Source organism: Cygnus atratus, chromosome 1 (genome assembly GCF_013377495.2).
Source record: "Cygnus atratus isolate AKBS03 ecotype Queensland, Australia chromosome 1, CAtr_DNAZoo_HiC_assembly, whole genome shotgun sequence".
Classification (NCBI taxonomy): Eukaryota; Metazoa; Chordata; class Aves; order Anseriformes; family Anatidae; genus Cygnus; species Cygnus atratus.
The window spans coordinates 72,333,059-72,351,363 of NC_066362.1; positions in this window are offsets into that span (position 1 = coordinate 72,333,059).

The following is an 18,305-nucleotide window of genomic DNA, read 5'->3' on the forward strand; positions in this document are numbered from 1 at the left end:
TGCACACTGAACATATCTGGAGAAAAAATACAGTATTTACAGTCTTTTTAATCTGCTTTTTTACTATGGCACTTTCATTCTGGAAGGCCTTTGAAGGCCATTTCTTGCATAGTTATTTGGAGCCTGTTGAGGAAAGCAGATGCTTCCTTCTGTGCTACCAGCTTTGTCTTATATTGCTTGGGCCTCCCCAAATCCTGAAAAAGTTCAGTTTTGCTGTAGATGCAGTCACTAAACAAAATCCGCCACTCAAATTTCAACTTTTATCTTGAAAGGACCTGAAGTAGTAGCTGTCCTAATACAGCTGCCATACCTCCCTTTACCTGTCAGATTGCAGAACTAAAAGAGCTATAACACAGAACTTAAGCATTTAAGTGGCTAACCATATTGCAGAAGACTTCAGGTGAAGTACATTCTTCTGTAATAAGGTACTTTGCAACTTCTTTACAAAGACAGCTGTCATACCTTACCCTTCAGTATGTCACTTTTCATATATTAAAGCTTTAACAGAACTCCAGGTTGTAAGTGCATACAGAATTGTCAATAGCTGCCTACTAGCAGTGAAAGTAAGGAGAATAAGGAAAGAAAAAAAAAAAGACGCTAAGCATATAACCCTAAAAGTAAGGCTGTTTCAAATAACTTGCAGGAGTTATGGGCTTTATTATATAAAAAAATTGAGTGATGCTATCTCAAACACTTTCTGAAGAGGTGAAGACAGTGAGCCAGATTTTCATTTACTGTGAAGCAATATTGGTCTAATTCTAATCACCAGTTTTCACCAATTTAGGCTCTAACCCAGGAGTGGTTTTTTTTTTTTTTTTTACTTCTTTGTAGATGGTAAGCATTTATCACTCTTTGCTGATTTTCTGTAATCAGGAGAAGAGTGTATGGAGAGGAACTACACAGGTAAGCCTGCATTCTCAGTTAGACTGAAACTAATTTTGTTTCATGCAACAAAAAGTACCATTTTCTAACATTTTCTGAAAGTATTTCCTTTCACTGAAAAACTTACTGTGGAAAGAAAGTACTTATCTAGAATCATCTAGACACTACAATAAAGGTGAGACGAGAACACATGCAGTCATACATGATCCCAACTGAAAACATTTCCTCAGTTTAAACTTAAATTCTGCCTTTTCCATATGACCTTGTTACATTTTTACTACTTGGCAGTGCATAGCAAACTCTGGTTTCTGACTATGGGATTTCAACAAGTCACATCTCAAAGCATTGCAAGCATATCTTGCCTTTTCCCTCTCCTCATGAGGGTGTTTTTTTTCCTCATCATTTAGTTTAAGGTATTTATATTGAAATAAAATAACACCAATATCTTAAATCCTGAACCATGATCCTATTCCCCAATTCTGCATGCAAAAACAGAGCAAAAGGCACTCCTCTCTTTAAAAAGCATGCAACTTGAGAAAATATGAAAGTAAGTTTCAAATAAACATTCAATCCACAGTAAATGTGAAGGCATTGGGATCAAACATGTAGATGCTGGAGATTCATCAGGTAGAGATATCTAAGGTTACTCCATAAGGTAAGTGAGCAAGAGTGCCTCTGTAAGACGTAAGAGATCTTCATAAGAGGAAACATGCTTCAGTCCACAGGGAGAAGCTAAAGAGGTTGTAACACAGCAATGGGATATTCCCCTCCTTTGTCAGGGGCAAAGTGCACATATGACATTGTTTACTTGGTCAGGCAAGCGAGGTTTCAGACTTGCAAATGCATCTCAAAAGATTCTTTGTTTGGTGCAAATAAAAAAAGTAGTTGCCTTAGGCAAGTTTGGCATCTCAACTGATTGAGACAAACCACAATGACAGAACTGTATGGTATGGTCTATCCTTATTATAAGAAGTATTACTAAGGTCTTCCCAAGGCCAGAGAGGCAATTCCTAGTTACATGAATACAGTGTTATCAAAATGAGTGAGAAGTAAAGAAACCAGCTATATTTGCACTGTTACCAGCTTCCAGGTTGGTTAATTTTTCATGGGTTGCATTAAACCCATAATAAGCTACATAAGTTGAAAGAATAGAAATCTGAAGAAATCATTTCCCTTAAGGAAAAAATGCAAACTGAATATAAATAGATAATAAAATATGCTGTTTGTTCCCCCTTCTAAATACACTAGCTTACTTTCAAAATGAGCACCTTACAAAAAAATATAAATGCATGGCTTAAAAATATCTTAAGCACACTCACATAATTCAAAGAAAGCCTTTAGTGTTTTTGATCACCTACCTCTTAACAAATGCATAGTTTCTTGCATCATGCAATTCAAAATGACTCGAACCTTACAAGAAATCTTTCCATACTACCTTTTTTGTGGTTTATATGCATCAAATACAACACTTCTTCCAGAATTCAAGAGGCTGACCACAATAATTGCCCATTGCTAAGTATCAGTTACACTTTGCTTGCAGCTTCCCTGGCCCTGGTACATTATAAATCTTGCCACTAGCACTTCCATTATGTCAGGAGTCTCAGGGAGCAGCAGTAATAGCTGACTGCTTCCCATTATGTTAGGTAGAGTTTTTTTGGTGGTCCTTGTATCTGTTTTCATGTTTCCTTTCTTTTGTCATTATTTCACCTGTGTAGAAGCCTATCACATACCCTTGCATATGTTTAACTCCTTGTGTTCTGACTTTATACCACCAGTAGATGACACATCAACAGATAAAGCCTTCAAGAGTCTTACCAAAACATACATCTACATGATCACTTATAGACTCCTTCATACAGCCACAGCAACCTTCCTCAAGGTCAGCTAGCAAGGCAGATACAGCCCTGCCAGGGCAAGCACACACTGCACTGGGCACTTCTGAGAAGACACCCATTCACCCCTTCCACCCTCCATCCTCATAAGCCTACACCCATATTTAAGCAATGTTTGATTGTTCTATCTATTGAGAAGATAAAGGGAGCTTACTTCCAAAGCAATTTCTTATGATCCTCCCACCTAAAGTGCAACTAAAGCTTGAAGATGCTTAAACTGTCCTTTTTAAACTTTTCTTCAAGTGTCTGCAATAGCAAACCACAGGACTGATGGAATGTGCAGTTCCAGTTTTACAGAGTTTGGCCAGAAAAGGCAAAGTTTCTTTCCTCTACCAACCCAACCCTTGGCTAGAGCTAACATTATGCATAGCCTTTACAGATTTTAGCCTATCACACAGTAACATATATTGAATTGCTCAACATGTTGACAACGCTTACATCCAATTAATACCTTCCTTTATACTCCTTGCTCCGCAACAGCTTTGTCTCCTGGGTGGCCTTTCTGCTAATAATTAAAAGTGACTTTTGACAAGGCTCCATTCAAGCAGGACACATGGATATGCAATACAAGATGACAGTCAGTGCATTGTTGTGTGATTACCATATGCCTCAGGTGTCAGCAAAAGGCTACAGTGCAAGCAACCTTAACCACCCAGCAAGTGCAATAAACCCCCAGCCATTCATAGCTTAGAAATGCATCCTGATGTAAATATCAGGAAAATGAATCATCCATTTGCATTTAATAGAAATTATGGGAACAAATACCATTGTTACATAATTCATCCAGAGACGATCCATAAATCAGATGCATAAGAATTGCCTTTTTCTGTTACTCCTTTTCACAAACCGGTTGCTAATTGACAGAATTAACAAAAAACACACTCTTCTCTAGAGAGGACAAAAATAAGTCTTAAAAAAACACCTCCAGAACAACCCCACTCTCTTCATGGAAACCTAGGTGCTGGTCTAGACATCCACTCACCGAGAGCTGCCCAGCGGTGGCTGCTCCACCCAGGGGAACAAGCCAACTGCTGAGAGTGACCCCAGTGCAGAAGCATCACCCCTCTGAACACAAACAGGATGGTGCCTAGATCCATCAGTGGTCCCAGACCAGAAGAAATGATGAACTAGCGTGGTCTTCATGTAGGGAGCACAGACAGGAGCAACAGCAGACGAGCCTGCAAACATGGATACCCCTAAAAAAAATGGTCCAGCTAAGGGAAAAGATGAGAGAGGACCAGACACAATGTTAGTCGCAGAACAGCTTTGAGATCCTCCCAGGAATATTGACCAGGAGATTAGGGCAGCAGGAGCCAGAGCTGAATACAAACACTCCTATAAAGCACCTCAGAAGAAGGCTAACTTCTCCAGCCTGAGCTTAAATAGGGCTCCTGGAGTGATAGGAAGAGTTTGCAGGGGGGACAGAGCCTCCAGGTGTGACTGTTTAGCACGGTTAAGGGCTATTAGCAGCCTCAAGGATACAACATAGTCAAGGCAGGTGCTCTGGCATGGCAGCAGGAGGCAGCAACTTGGAAGTAATAACCTCCCTGTACTTCTCAGGGTTAGTTATTTGTTCATTTAGGAGACCTACATCTAGCTTGGCCCACTCAAAGGTGAATTGTGAGGGAAAAATCAGAGTAGCTACAGACCTCAGGTGGCAGGAAGGACTGCCAAAGTAGGCAGCTTTGCGCATCAGGGGTATCCCTGCCCCTGCAAGCTAGTTGTTTGCTCCTATTCCTTGCCACTCTCTGCTCCTGTGAGTAATTTCATCTCAGTTTCATACCACACCAGTTTTCTACCATCACCTGCCCACATTCTCTCCCTGGCTCCTGAGGCATGACATGGTCTCGGACAGGTCCTATTGCCTCTGTATTCCATCTGTGAAAATGATTGTCATAATACTTATCTTGGCAGCTTCTTATTTTGATAAAAGGGTTGACTTTGAGCACATGTTACAAACCTTTATTTCGACATTGAGAAAGACATATAGAAGTGAACAATAGCACCCATCCCCATGCTTAGATTGAGGTCCAAGGTTTCATTTGACCTGATCAAATTTTATGCAAGCAAGCATGTAAAGTGCCACATACCTCTGTGACTAATCATTGTTTTGGATCACCAAAGACTGTATTAATTCATGTAAATATGGCTGTTGATAACAGTCATAAAAGAGCTTCTAAATGGCTTAGCCAAAGTAATTCACAAAGTTGATTTTCCTTCAAAAGAGAGATGGGCAGTGGGTGCATTAGAGCAGCATCACAGGCAACTTCCAACACACCCAAAGACAGTTTCTCTCTTCCATGCTTAATAAAGCATGCTAGGGTTGGTGTGTCGGTACGTGTGTGTGTGTGTGTGCATGTGTGTGTGTGTCTGGTTTTATTTGGCCGGTTGGTTTTCTGATGGTATGAAATAGTGTTTAGAAAGTGTTTTGAAGGTGCTGTCAATGTTGAGGAAGCTACTGCAGTTTTTAAATAATACTTTGAGGAGTTATTATTTAAAGAGTTGATGCTTCTGTTTCTAGATGTAGAAGACTGTGTATGGGAGTTTGCACATTACCTGCAGAAGTATTTAAAAGCATTGTTAGCTGGGAAGTGTTATGATATCCCACCTACAAGGCACTGTGTTGCCATGGTACAAGGCACTGTAGGACACCCTCCTATAAGAACTCTCCATGTACTACCACAGTTCCTGAAAAGATTCTTCTTCTGCACAGAGTTTGAAAACAGCTACAACAATTTCATTACTGTAACCTTTTAAATTCCCTTCTGTACTCAAGTTTTTTTCCATTTTACTCTCACCAGTTGTACTAGACTCAGTTTTTGGTCTCTGAAAGCCTGGTTCAAAGCTAACCTCACTTATTATCTGCAGCACACTTAGGTGTGGGAATTGAGCACTGAAAAGCCTGATTCATGTGTAACAGTCTTAATACAGTCGAGTCCTTCAGCCTTGAGACCTGATAGAAAAGCCACTGCTTAGTACCGTCATGGCTACTTAGTCAAGCAAACAAGCTTGTTGCAAACAGCTGACAAACACTGCTGGAAGCTCAATTAATTACCGGGAGAGCTGTCCTGCCAAAGGGATGGCATTAATATTGTTTAAAGCATGGTTTAAGTGCTCCCCTCTATTGCACAATACTTGTATCCTGGGACAAAAGTCCAGTCAGTCTCTGAGTGGGTGCCCTGCCATCTAAACAAACGGATATGAATGTAAGCAGCCACGGTCCTCCATGTACACCTATTCAGTGTAGATAATTGCAACAATATTAATAATGGGAAGTGTCCAAATGCCCTGGAAAAAAAATTTCCCAGGAGAGAAGATTTTTTGTCTTTTCAGTTGCCAATCTTCACTACGTTTGCAGTGGGGCAGGTGCTGGCCAACACCTGTGTTATCCTGTGTATCAGTAAAGAATGAAGAGTTTGCCCTTCCTATATAATGCAGGAAAACATGAGTTCTTGTTCAGGGGAATGCAAAGACTGCTCTTGTCATACTGATCCTCCAAATATCACCATGCTAATTTCCACGTGCCCTGAGAAAATCTGGAAAGCATTTTCACCCTCAGGGAAGGAATGGCTTCATTCACTGCTGTGAGGGGATATGGGCTTTCTGTTCAAGTGAATCATGGAAGTCCTGTATTTTCCCTCCTGCTAATTGTCTTTGTTATATTTCTGATCATTCAAGTCACATTTATGTTCCTCTTTTGAAGGGGAAGTTAAAGAAATAGCTTTGATACAAAGATCAAAGAATGCGTGGAGAAGGTAATACTGCTTGCTAGCAGGTAGGGGACAGATAGGGCTATGTTTCTTCTCTCCACTGTGAGACTTCTCAGTGGGATCATGCAGTGTCTAGGCCTTCACAAAGGACAAGGCTGTTCTTCTAGTGTGCTCCTACAAAGATATTGCTGGAGCTTCTTCCTTTCTGGTATTCAGGACCACATGCAACCCTGGATCTACACTTTGACTAAGCAAACGCATACAGAAAATTCACTTCCACCTGTGTTGGGCCCTGTGGAATTTTCCATGAAAACCTGGCCAGAATTTTGTGTTTCTAACAAAACCAAAACAGTCTTTAAATCCATCTTCAAGCTTCATTGCAAATATTTCTCACAGTGCTCTGTAGCAGGAATAATTACTGTCCTTATTTATTGGGTAGATTATAAAATCCCCTCATAAGTAAATTGTAGGATTAAGAGGAAGGATAATGTGCTAGATTAAACTGACACATTTGTTTACTTCCTCCTAGAAGGAAAGACTAAAGGACAATGACCTATCATGTGTATTAATTCAAATTTAAACCTGCCTCAGCTCCAGTGATTATCTCTGCAAGTACCAAGTCTTAGTCTAGCAGATTCCGGTGCAATACTTCATACACAGAACTTCTGCTTATCTAAAATATGGTATCTGTTCAGCTCCTGATTTTTTTAGATTGTACTAATTTGTACTTTTGCAGCACCTTCCCTCTTAGAGTTTCAGAGGCCTCAAATGAATTTCATCTGTAGTCACCCCACAGAAGGCATTACTTACCCTCATTTTACAGGTATGAGCTCTAAAACAGAGATTGATGACATTTTTTCTATGATTTGACTGGATTAAATGAACAATTTGTGCATGATTCAGAATCACTGAGTTCTCTGGGAGTCCCTTGAAGCGATTTTCCTATTGCAAAAAGCGTAACCTAAGCTCTGACAATATCCCAAACTGCACATATTTAAGAGCAAGGAGGTTATCTCTATTTCCCACTACTTTCTGACACTGGCGCTAGTATTGCGATCATGTTGCCTGGGGGCTGATGCTGCAGTTGAGGACAGTAATGGAAAGCCAGATAGGAATTTTACCTTCTGTTAACTCCATAAAATGCATAAATGCATGTATGTCTGAATAGTGTCGGGGCTGCTTTGCTTTCCAAGTGAACTTCTTCTCATCCACTTTCCTGTACTTCATTCTATACCAGTAAGAAAGCTACAACCAACAACACTGCCTGAGCACACTGGTGGTTGTGAGTAGCACACACTGCCCAGACTTGCCCCAGCGGATCATTTTTTACAGATTAAGGTTATAGATCTTACCCATCCATTGAGGTGAAAACTTCTCACAGCACAAGGCATGTGCATCCCTGCACCACCTAAGTAGCCGATGAAAGGAAGAGAAAGAAATAGATGCCAAATGGAGAAACAACTTTTCTGCAGTCACAAACAAGGCGTGAAGCAGAAACAGGACTCTGGTCTCCAGAATACTAACCTCAAGTGCCTCAACTCCTAGTCTTACTGTAATGTTCTCCTCAATGTGATAAAGTGCTCCAATAGGCAATACTTTCTGATATAGGCATATCTTTCCTCACCCCAGCATTAGTGCCATGCCTTCTACCTTCAGGTAACCCTCACAGGGTGACTTGAAAAATCCCCTCCATGCACATGCCACCTAGTATGTGCATTTACAGCCATGCAAATACACAGCAAGTTGGAAGCAGAGCTGGACTTCACCTTGAATCTAGTGACATGACCATCAGTGTGTTCTCCCCCCTTTAAAAAAAGTTTCATCCACACATGATGGCCTGGCAGGTTTCTATATTTATCTGTTCTTATTTTAGGAGGTCTGCAGGAGAAACGTATGGATTACAGATATGGTGCTCCTTGTTTCAGCTTAGGTTTCCAATAGGGATAGTTGTTTTGGGATAGGATCCCAGCTGAGAACTGTTTGCTGTTGGCCTGCCAAGCAGGACTGCAAGCATTGCCAGTGCTCTGCTTGACTTAGATTGAACAGTTCATGGGCTCTGAGACAGGGAAGGAAAATTCCATCATGAAATAGCTGATTTAAAGTGCTGTATCCCACAGTGACAGTAAAGAGTGTTTGCTAATACTAACACAGCTTTCAGAGGCTTGAAGTTCAGCTTTCAAAATGTGTTTCTGCTTAGGAGAGTGCCCAAATTAAACCCCTCCATCAGATCAAAACTTCAGCAGGTTTTGGAGAGAGAACAAATTCTGATTTGGGAGCTGACACCAGCTTTTCAAAATGTGAGTGATTACAGAGAGAAGGAGGAAGAGGAGGTAAGAAAGAGAAGGAGGAGGAGGAGGAGGAGGAGGAGGAGGAGGAGGAGGAGGAGGAAGAGGAAGAGAGTCTACTGCCACATCCACCCTCTCTTCTCTACATGTGGAGAGTACCAACCTACATGTATGCAAGCCTATCCCTCATTCATCAGCAGGATTTTGCTTGGGTCATGAATGTCTGTACAAAAGGAAGATAGGAAGTGACACTGAAAAAAATATAAAACTTTATTGAGAACTTAACTTGTAAGCAAAATTTACATTGTGTAGTATTTTGATGACTATTGTATGAACAAAACTCCTCTGCATTGGCATGCAATTTCAGCAGATAGCACAATATGTAGAGATGGGAAAAAAAAAAAAAAAGGAAAGCAAAGAACCACAATGACAGTATCTAGCAAAGAACCTGATAAAGGCCATTCACCAGGTCCAATATAAACTTCATAAACTTCTTTCCATCAAGGGAGGCTAAAAAAGGATATAATTCTATCCAGAGATTTTGATCCTACTGAAGAATGATCTTCATTTGCAGGGGTTAAATAGTCCCAGCATTTTTGTGTGTTTGCATTTGATAACTCTCAGTAGAGATAAACATATTTAATTTTTAAAATGTAACTTAACTCTGGACATATTAAACATATTACAAGAGATTTATCAGAAAGAACATTAAAGACTATTATTAGCCCCAGCTGCAAATATCCATCAAGAAGGAATGGCTGAATGTGAGTTAATTGCCTTCAAAATGGTAGGCCTTATTTAAAACCCTTTTCAGTGGATGCCTTTCCACTGATTTCAGCAGCCTTTGGGTCAGGCCTTTTATTAGAAAGAGATGTAATTTAATAGTGGGAGGAAGGACTGAAAAGCCAGACACCAACATTTCCTTTGCTTTATCATGTCAGGCAAGGTTACTCAGTGTAATCAGCAATCAAGATTTGGCACATCTTAACCAATGTAAACTGAACATCAGCTGCAGGAAAACATCTTTGGTTCAAGATCAAACTAAATGGGTCAGAATTTCAGACAGAGAACTGGGGCTTGTTCCAGCTTCCACTAAAACCAGCTGGAAGGTTTCTATGTACTTTGACTAGCACTGGCAATAGCTGCTCCTTCTCTGTTAGAAGCAATGGAAATTTTGCCACTGACTTCAGTTACGGGAGAATTAAAGCTGTGTGTCTTGGTATAATTATATAGACAGGCATTTCAAAAGGAAACAAGGATCAGATGCCTATGTGAGTTACATCTCATTTTGAAAGGGAGACGCTATGAGTGTAGAAGGATTATGGTTATTTTATTTTATTTTTTTTCATAGAGAAATCCCAAGTTTATCCCTGATTTAGCACTCTAGCATTCCTATGATAAAGTTAGATTGATATCAATGAAGGTAAATATTTTTTTTTTCTCCTTTAGGTAAACTAATAAATACAAAAATATGATGTCTAATAGAAACAAGGCCACAAGAGATACATCAAATATTGATACTTTTTTTTTCTTTAACTAATGAGATATGGCCAGTCAGTTATCACATTAGTCTTAGCTTACCTCTCTATTGCATCCTTCCGTAGTATGATGTAAGTAAGAAGATTTAAGTTTCCCAGTACCCCTGAAAAGCAGGAAAATCATGTGATATATTGGGCACAAGTGGCCTATCAATTTATACCTGAACACATGGCTGCACCAAAACAGAGAAAATCACAGTAGCAATGGTCATCAGCAATCCATCACAGATGAGATTTGTAGGAGAGGAGGTCTGTGATCAAAGGCTGCAGGATTCATCCTTCCTAGCCCCGCCACCTCTGCGGATCTGTCACAAGCCAGGTCAGAGTGTGCCCCTCCGGGAAACCAGGGAGCTGGGAAAAGGAGTCAAGTTTGTCTGTTTTTAATGGGAAAACAAAAAAAAAAAAAAAAAAAAAAAAAGGAATGGTCTGTGCAAAACCGCATTTAGATCAGTAGGAAAGAAAAGACAGCCAGACAGCTTTTGAGATGGATGGTATTTTAACTTTTGGCTTATCTTTCAAATTCAGCCTATGTTGTAGGTGGTTGAAACTTGTTGCTAGGGTTTATATTTTACATTTGGGCTACTTCTTAGTAACTAGGTAGCTGCTCCAGAGGGTCGTTGCTGCCTTTCACCACTAGTACAGTCTTAAAATGGGAATAGTGGCAAATATTTTCAGAAGATGCCAGTCTGATTATGATACACTGGTTACACTGAACAGCCAAGAAGTTCCCACTAAGTTTAAAACTAATAGTTCATGCCAGGTAACTGGAAGAATATGGCCCTAAGAACCTTGCTGTTCTGTATAAACAGGCTGAGTAATTCACAGTTTCAGTCTCTCATTCATGACTAGTATGGATTTATCTAGAAGGAAGAATGAAAACTCTATGTTCCACTGACTGCAGGTAACATAAATGGACATATCTAATTGTCATGCTATTGCTCTACACTGCTTTCTAGGTCTGTCATAAGCCTTATGCCAGTTTGGGGCTGATGCTTCTTGTTCTTGTAAGATGTCAAGTTATATTAGATCAGTAATCCCTTGTTAGGTAATATGGTACAAGACACTGCCACTGAATGAAAATGGTGCAGAAATATTTTCAGTATTCTTCTCCCTGGAAATACTGCATCATTCTTAGCTTTCTAAAAAATAATGTTGAGATACTGTATGGTGGAAAGGAGGGTAAGAGCAACAATTACGCAAAAAGGTTGAGAAACTTTAATGACTTGTGAAAACATGTAATTAGGGATTAGCAGCCCACCCAGGAAATTTTTCATGTTGAATTACCACACCACTCAAAGTATGTATTTTAATTGCTGGGTGTAGTGCATACATGTAATCCAAACTGTTGAAAGAGCATCTGCAGTAGTGTTACCACACTGATATGCAAGCCACAAATCATGTTGTTGAAAGAGATTATTCATGACATGCTCTGTCTGTGAAGGTGGGTTTGGGGGAAAAATGAACATCTGATGTTCTGCTTTTTCTTCTCAGCATTAACCCACTGACATTAATTTCAGATATTTATTAAATTTGTGTTTAACATTTTATATCTGCACATATTTCCTATCCATTTATAGCCATTGTGTAGGGATGATTCTGTAAAAAAGCCATCACTTCACTGATACTGTCATGAGCTGAGCACGCCATCAACTTTCAGGGGAAGCTTCTGTGGATGATGGAGGACCTGACCCTGCTTCACAGAACCAGAGAATAATTCAGGTTGGAAGGAAACTCAGCCCAACCTCCTGCTCAAAGCAGGGACAACTATGAAGTCAGACCAGGCTGATCAGGCTTTCATCCCACTGGGTCTTGAAAGCCTTTGAGCAAGGAGACTATACAACTGCTTGGAGAAACCTGTTCCCTTGCTTGACTGACTTCATGGTGAAACAGTTTTTCTTTACATCTAGCATGAAATTCTCTTGTTTCAAATGATGTCCTTAGTCTCTTGTCCTCCTTCCACTCACCACTGTGAACAGCCTGGCTCCATCTTGACAACCTCCTTGTGGGCACTGGAAGGCCCGTAGCTCCTCCTGAAACCACCTCTTCTCCAGGCTGAACAAGTCCAGTTCCATCAGCCTCTCCTCACAGGACAAGTGCTCTAGCCCCAGGCCATCCTGGTGGTCTTCCACAGAACACTCTCCATATTATTGACACCTTTCTTGTAGAGGGGTGGGTAGAAGTGGACACAGTATTCTAAATGCAGTCTAACAAATTGTGGGTAGAAGAGGATAATAACTCCCCTCAACCTACTGATTATCTTCTGTTAACAGCCAACTTGGGTCATGCTCAGCGTGCTGTCTGCTGTGACCCCCAGGGCCAGTTCTGCAGAGCTGATCCCCCAGCTTGTGTCATTGCAGTGGGTTTCTCCCCTCCCGGGTGCAGGCCTTTGCATTTGTCCTTGGTGAACTCCTGTTGCCCTCAGGCTTGTCTAGGTCCCTCTGAATGGCTGCCCTGCCCTCTGGTTTATCTGTTTCTCTCTCCAGTGCAGTGTCATCTGCAAAATTCATAACCATGCACTCCATCACCTCCTCCAAGTGACTGCTGGAGGTCTGAAACAGGACAGGTTGCAGGAGAGACCCCTGTGGTGCTTCCCTTGTCACTGACCTCTTGCTAGAGAACGACCTGTTAATTACTGCCTCTGAGGCTCACTATCCAACCAATTTTTTATGCATCTGTTCTTCTACCTATAATGTCCTAACTTGGATACTACACTGTTGTGGGAGACAGTGTTGAAAGGCCTTGCAAACGTGCCATCCACTGCTCTCCCCTCCTTCACAACTCTTGTGATTTTATCATAGAAGTTAAGGAGATCAGTCAGATATGATTTACTTGTTTGGTACTGTGTCTTCTCAGCTCTTGGGGAAAAAAAAGAAAAAAAAAGAAACGCGCGAGAGAGAATTAAGCATGCTTAGCATCAAGAAGAAATTCATACCTTCCCTCAAAGCTGTACTTCTACCATCAAAGAATTTAAAATATTCAATGATTTATAAGTAAAATATACCTCAGATCTCTAGGGAGGGCCACCAGCAGCGAAGCAATGACTAAAGCCTATAAATAAGTCCATGGTCTTGTCATGCTTAAGAACCAAGGAACCATGGAAATCAGTAGCTACATGCAGACTAATAAATTCACTGCCCGAGCTGTTTGTGGGTCCTGGAACAGGACTGACTGCACCATTAGCACGTTCACTGGCACTGGTTGGCCTGTGCCAATAAAAACTCTTCGAAAGAATTTCTGGCCACAATTTGGCATCTGAAACATCCCAGTGGCTGTTCCCAATAGGCTATTTGCATGCAAACACCCTGTTTTAGGGACCAGGAGTTTAATAAGGTAAATGTGGGCTGTTCCATGCCAACTGGCCCCAGAGCCCAGAATGTTCCCATGTGCACTTTGTCAGCTGTTACATACTGAGCCACTGCAAGCCTTTCCCCCGGTTCAACTCATTCAGATGTGACCGTCCTCATCAATGCGTGACTCTTTCACCTATGAGGATTTCATAACTGAGAATCACTTGCATAATATGCAACTTTTCTGGGGGAAGACTCATGCTAACCCAACCAAACCACACCAGTTAACACCTGTGTGCATTTATGAACGTGAAAGCTATTCCACATTAATTTTCAAAGCAAGCATGTACAGCAGCTTGCTTGAATCTATTTTATCTCAAGCATGAATAAGCACCATCACATAGCATTTCTTCCCTTATCTGAACAGTATCGCTAAACTTATGACACCCAGGTCCATACAGAAAGTTAAATTCATCCCTCATCCATGAACATGCTGCCCTCATTGATGTTCCCACAGTGCTGAAAAGCATGAAATAACATGATGAGAGAACTGCTACTCTCTAATACAGAGAGAACAGTGACTTTCTCCAGTCAGTGAGGGTGATATTTCAGAGTCACAAGAAACACCCAGGCCCCATTAAAGATCAATGAGAATTAGCCATCTGACCCGACGTGGTGTCTTGCAGGCTTTAGAAAGCGGGATAGTGAGTCCATGTTAGTATAAAACATGGAGTGCAACACAGGGCTTAGAAGGTTGCCCATCCATTAGGTATATTCATGTTTACATATTCACTAGTTCCTGCAGGAACTAGTTCCTCCAGGACATGGTCATACACAGACACCCCAGGTATCTTCAGCAGATCAGTGCTCCTTCCCAGGAGATAGGCGAGCAGGGAACAGCTTGGACCTGAATCCTGCCTTAAGGAATAATTGAAGCATACTAACCAAGATGGTGAGAGAAAGCCATAATAAGATCAGACTTTTTGTGTTGCATTAGATTTTTCAATAGCTAAACAGTCCCACAGATGTGCTGAACCATGAAACATGTAAACACACAAGAGGAAAGACGTATTTTGTCAGTAATCTTTATATAAATGTAGCACTAATATGAAAACATCAGTAATGGGATATGGCTTAAGTGAAAACACGGTCAGTTTTCTGTGGACAAAACAGCTTGTTTGCTGAAATACTAGACTTTTGTATTGAATGAGTAGTTCCATTTATAACAATGAAACTTCTCTTTTGACAAACCTGGTGAAATCTTTTCTTTATCAAGAAAAGAGGAAGAGGAGAAAATTACCAGCTTTCAGTCATAATCTGGTGAGATGTGCAGTGAAATCATGCAGAGATCCTCCAGCTACCCCTGTCCAAGCGAGGAGCAGCATGGGACGCAGCTGAACCCAGCTGTACCCACTGAATCACTGCGTCTACTCTTGCTCCACAGAAATGTGCCAGTTGGTCGTGCTTGCTTTGCTTCTCATTTACTCTGCTGGCTTACCCTACCAAAACAATCATGATCACAATAAAAAATGTGACAGCACTTCACTCTGGTGTAGATATGCCTTAAGCCTATGAATTGAACAAGGCTGTTATCAGTCAAACACAGATCTCTTACGTACATAACCCGTACTTCTGCCTGTATTCAAGAACTCCTCCAAATCTATCCGCCTGTCTCTTCAGCTTACAGTGATGACTCACTGATTACGTTAATGAAAGATGAGAGGGCTCCATCAGTTTGTGAACAACTAAGAAACAGCAACTGACTACAAAGACATTTTCCACCCCACCACCCCATCCCCCCTTTTTTTTTTTTTCAACAGATCAGTCAGGTTTGCATTATGGTGCCTGTTTCCACGACAGAGAGCTCAGACTGGAAAGTGTCTGTCTTCCAGGTTTTCAATCAGTCTCCTTGTGATTCCGTATCTACTAGACAGCTGTTTTTGTAGCCTTCAGGATGGACAAAATCACTTGTGTTGACGGAGGACTGAGACTTCCCTTGGTTTTGGCCTTGTCAGAGGAAGCCTTTAGGGCTGGACAAGTTGCTGGCTGTATATTAAGATAAATGGTTTTGTACAAAGATATAAACAGTTGCATTTTTTCTCAGAAAACTAGCACGCTCTGGCCTCTGAGACTCCTTCAGAAGGAAATTGCAGTGTGAAGTGCAAAGAGAAGGTTGATCCACTGGATATGGGACAAAAAAGAATCACTCTCTGAATTAATGATAGAACCACTTTCAGTCATATAATGCAAAAGTCCAGAACAGAACCAGAATGATGAACACCTTATTAATGTGGCCACAACAAAACTTAAACTCAGGTCCCTGTGGATGTTTCCACACCTTTAACATAACAGATACTTGTAAAGAGGGTATTGGTCATACATACCAGGAAAGATGCCACCTACCCTGAATTTTACTTGTATTCATATCAGATATACTTATTTTTGCTGGAGTTTCAATAGATGCGTATTTCTGGCTGTTCAAAGCAAACAAACCACACTTTGCATCAGCAAAGTCTAGGCAAATATATATATATATACACATATATATACACACATTTGCTTATTTGCAAATGTGTATAGAAAAATATGAGACAGAAGTGCCTTTGTCCTTCCATCAACTGCAAAGGGAGATTAGATGGTGAGATCATCTGTCAACATCTATCCCATAAATGTTTAAATATGGACAGATGAGAGTGTCATTGATTATCCGGTTCCTTTCTTCTGTAGATTCAAGACTAGATGAATAACGGTTTACCAGGAGGAGCATGAACCCAGGCAGTAAGCTGTTGGTTGCATCCAGCCAGTGGAGAGACAGAAAACTGTCTTCATGCTTAGTCAGCAAGTGGCAGGGAAATTAAGGGTTGGTTTTCTTGGATTCAGCATCCTTCACATTTTATCCTGAACTATTGTGTTGCACTGTCATCCTTGTAAAGGCTTTCTAAATTCTTTGTGTGCTTTGAGTTCTCTGAACTTTTAAAACTATTGTATAAATGGCAACTAAAAAAAGAAGTTAAAAAAAAAGTGCTCTGAAGCTCATAGAAGTCAATGTACAGATACCAGTGGCTGCAGAGGGCTCTACACCATGCCCTCTTCCCTTAATTCTGTTTGAAGAGAGAACAAAACTGAAATGTCTTACAAAAGAAATAACTTATGCCAGTGTAAGAAAACTCTTAACACGTGCCTGTTCAGGAAATTCAGCTCTTCGTGGAACCAAATTAAGAACTTCTATGCCTGAAATATAAAATTGAACAGAAACTCCTTGTGGAAGGCTTTCCAACTATTTATTAAAAGAGTGCAGGGCTGATATAATATTATCCTGCCTCAATTCTTTGTTTTTCAGACTACTATGCTATTTTATTGTGCCAATACGTTTTCCAGGACTGGTCTTTCCACTGCCCTTTTCTCATGATAGCATCACCTGGAGGTCTGTTTCCTTCATGCTAAGCACTACACAGCTGCCCTCAGGAACATCAGATCTTGCAAATGCCATTCTAAACTCCATGGTAAGTGACACCAGCCTTCGTGGAGGTTAGGTTATTTGAAGACGACACGAGCAAAGTGCTGGGCAATTCTGTGGAGGAAAATAAGGCTAGATGCCAGACTTGTACCATGTTAATATAAAGTCAGTGATTGCTGGCTTTAGGTGATTTATGAGTAACAGGACTACAAATGAATTGGCAGTATAACTGTGATCTCTCAGAGTTCTATGGTGGCATCATCCATGCATAAACATACAGACTCAGGTGTACAACTAAAAGTATTCAGGCTGCATCTGTGAAGGAAACAAGGCTTTTTAAGTACAGAACTCCTAACCATAAAATAATCCAGTTTTCCCTTTGTAAAAATATATTTTCACATGTCCTCTGCATTCTTGAACTCCCTGTATATAATAGTTTTTACCACATCAGAAAATAATTTTTAATGCTGATTTAAAAAAAAAATAGTGGTTTCAACTAATACAGTTCTTCTGGCCACCACAGAAAGAGCTATTTTTCTGTTAGTACTTCCCCTGCATCCCCCCCTTCACCTCCAAAACCCGCAGTGGGATCACTGTGGGTTTAAATGTGGTCTAGCCTATAAAGCACAGACACAGAACAAGCAAGGACAAAGGAAAAAAGGGAGCAAGGACCTGTCTGAAGAAAGAGAGATCATAAAATCACTGGCACTGTAGCTTAAAAACGTAGCAAGAGGTTTTGCTATAGCATCCCAAAACTCCAGGGAATGTGGAGTACGTGGAGATATGTGGGGACTGATGATAGCACAGTTTACCAGCAATTTTTTTGTTCCTGAAATAGATACAGCACAGGAGTTACGTGCAATTAAAAGCTGAAGTTGTTGAAGAAGGTATCATGATGTGGTATAAATGTGTTGAATAAGCTTCAGTTCTAAACACTTACAAAGTCACAGGCTTTTCTAGAATGGAAAAATTATAAAAGAAGTTTTGAGGTTATTAAAAAAAAAAAAAGGATAGAGAGAGCTTTGGGGTCTTCTTCGCTGTCTTTTTTCAGGTGTTAGATTGCACATACCCAACTTTCCTCAATTTGATTACAGAGGAATAATAATCAAGATATAAAAATATCATATAACAGTAAATATATAATATAATAAAATATAATCAAGAAGGCTAGAATGGTTAAGTGATGAAAGCTGTGATTCTGCTTTAAGAACAGGGTTACATAGGAGAAACCAGAAAATAAACCATGGAAGAGCA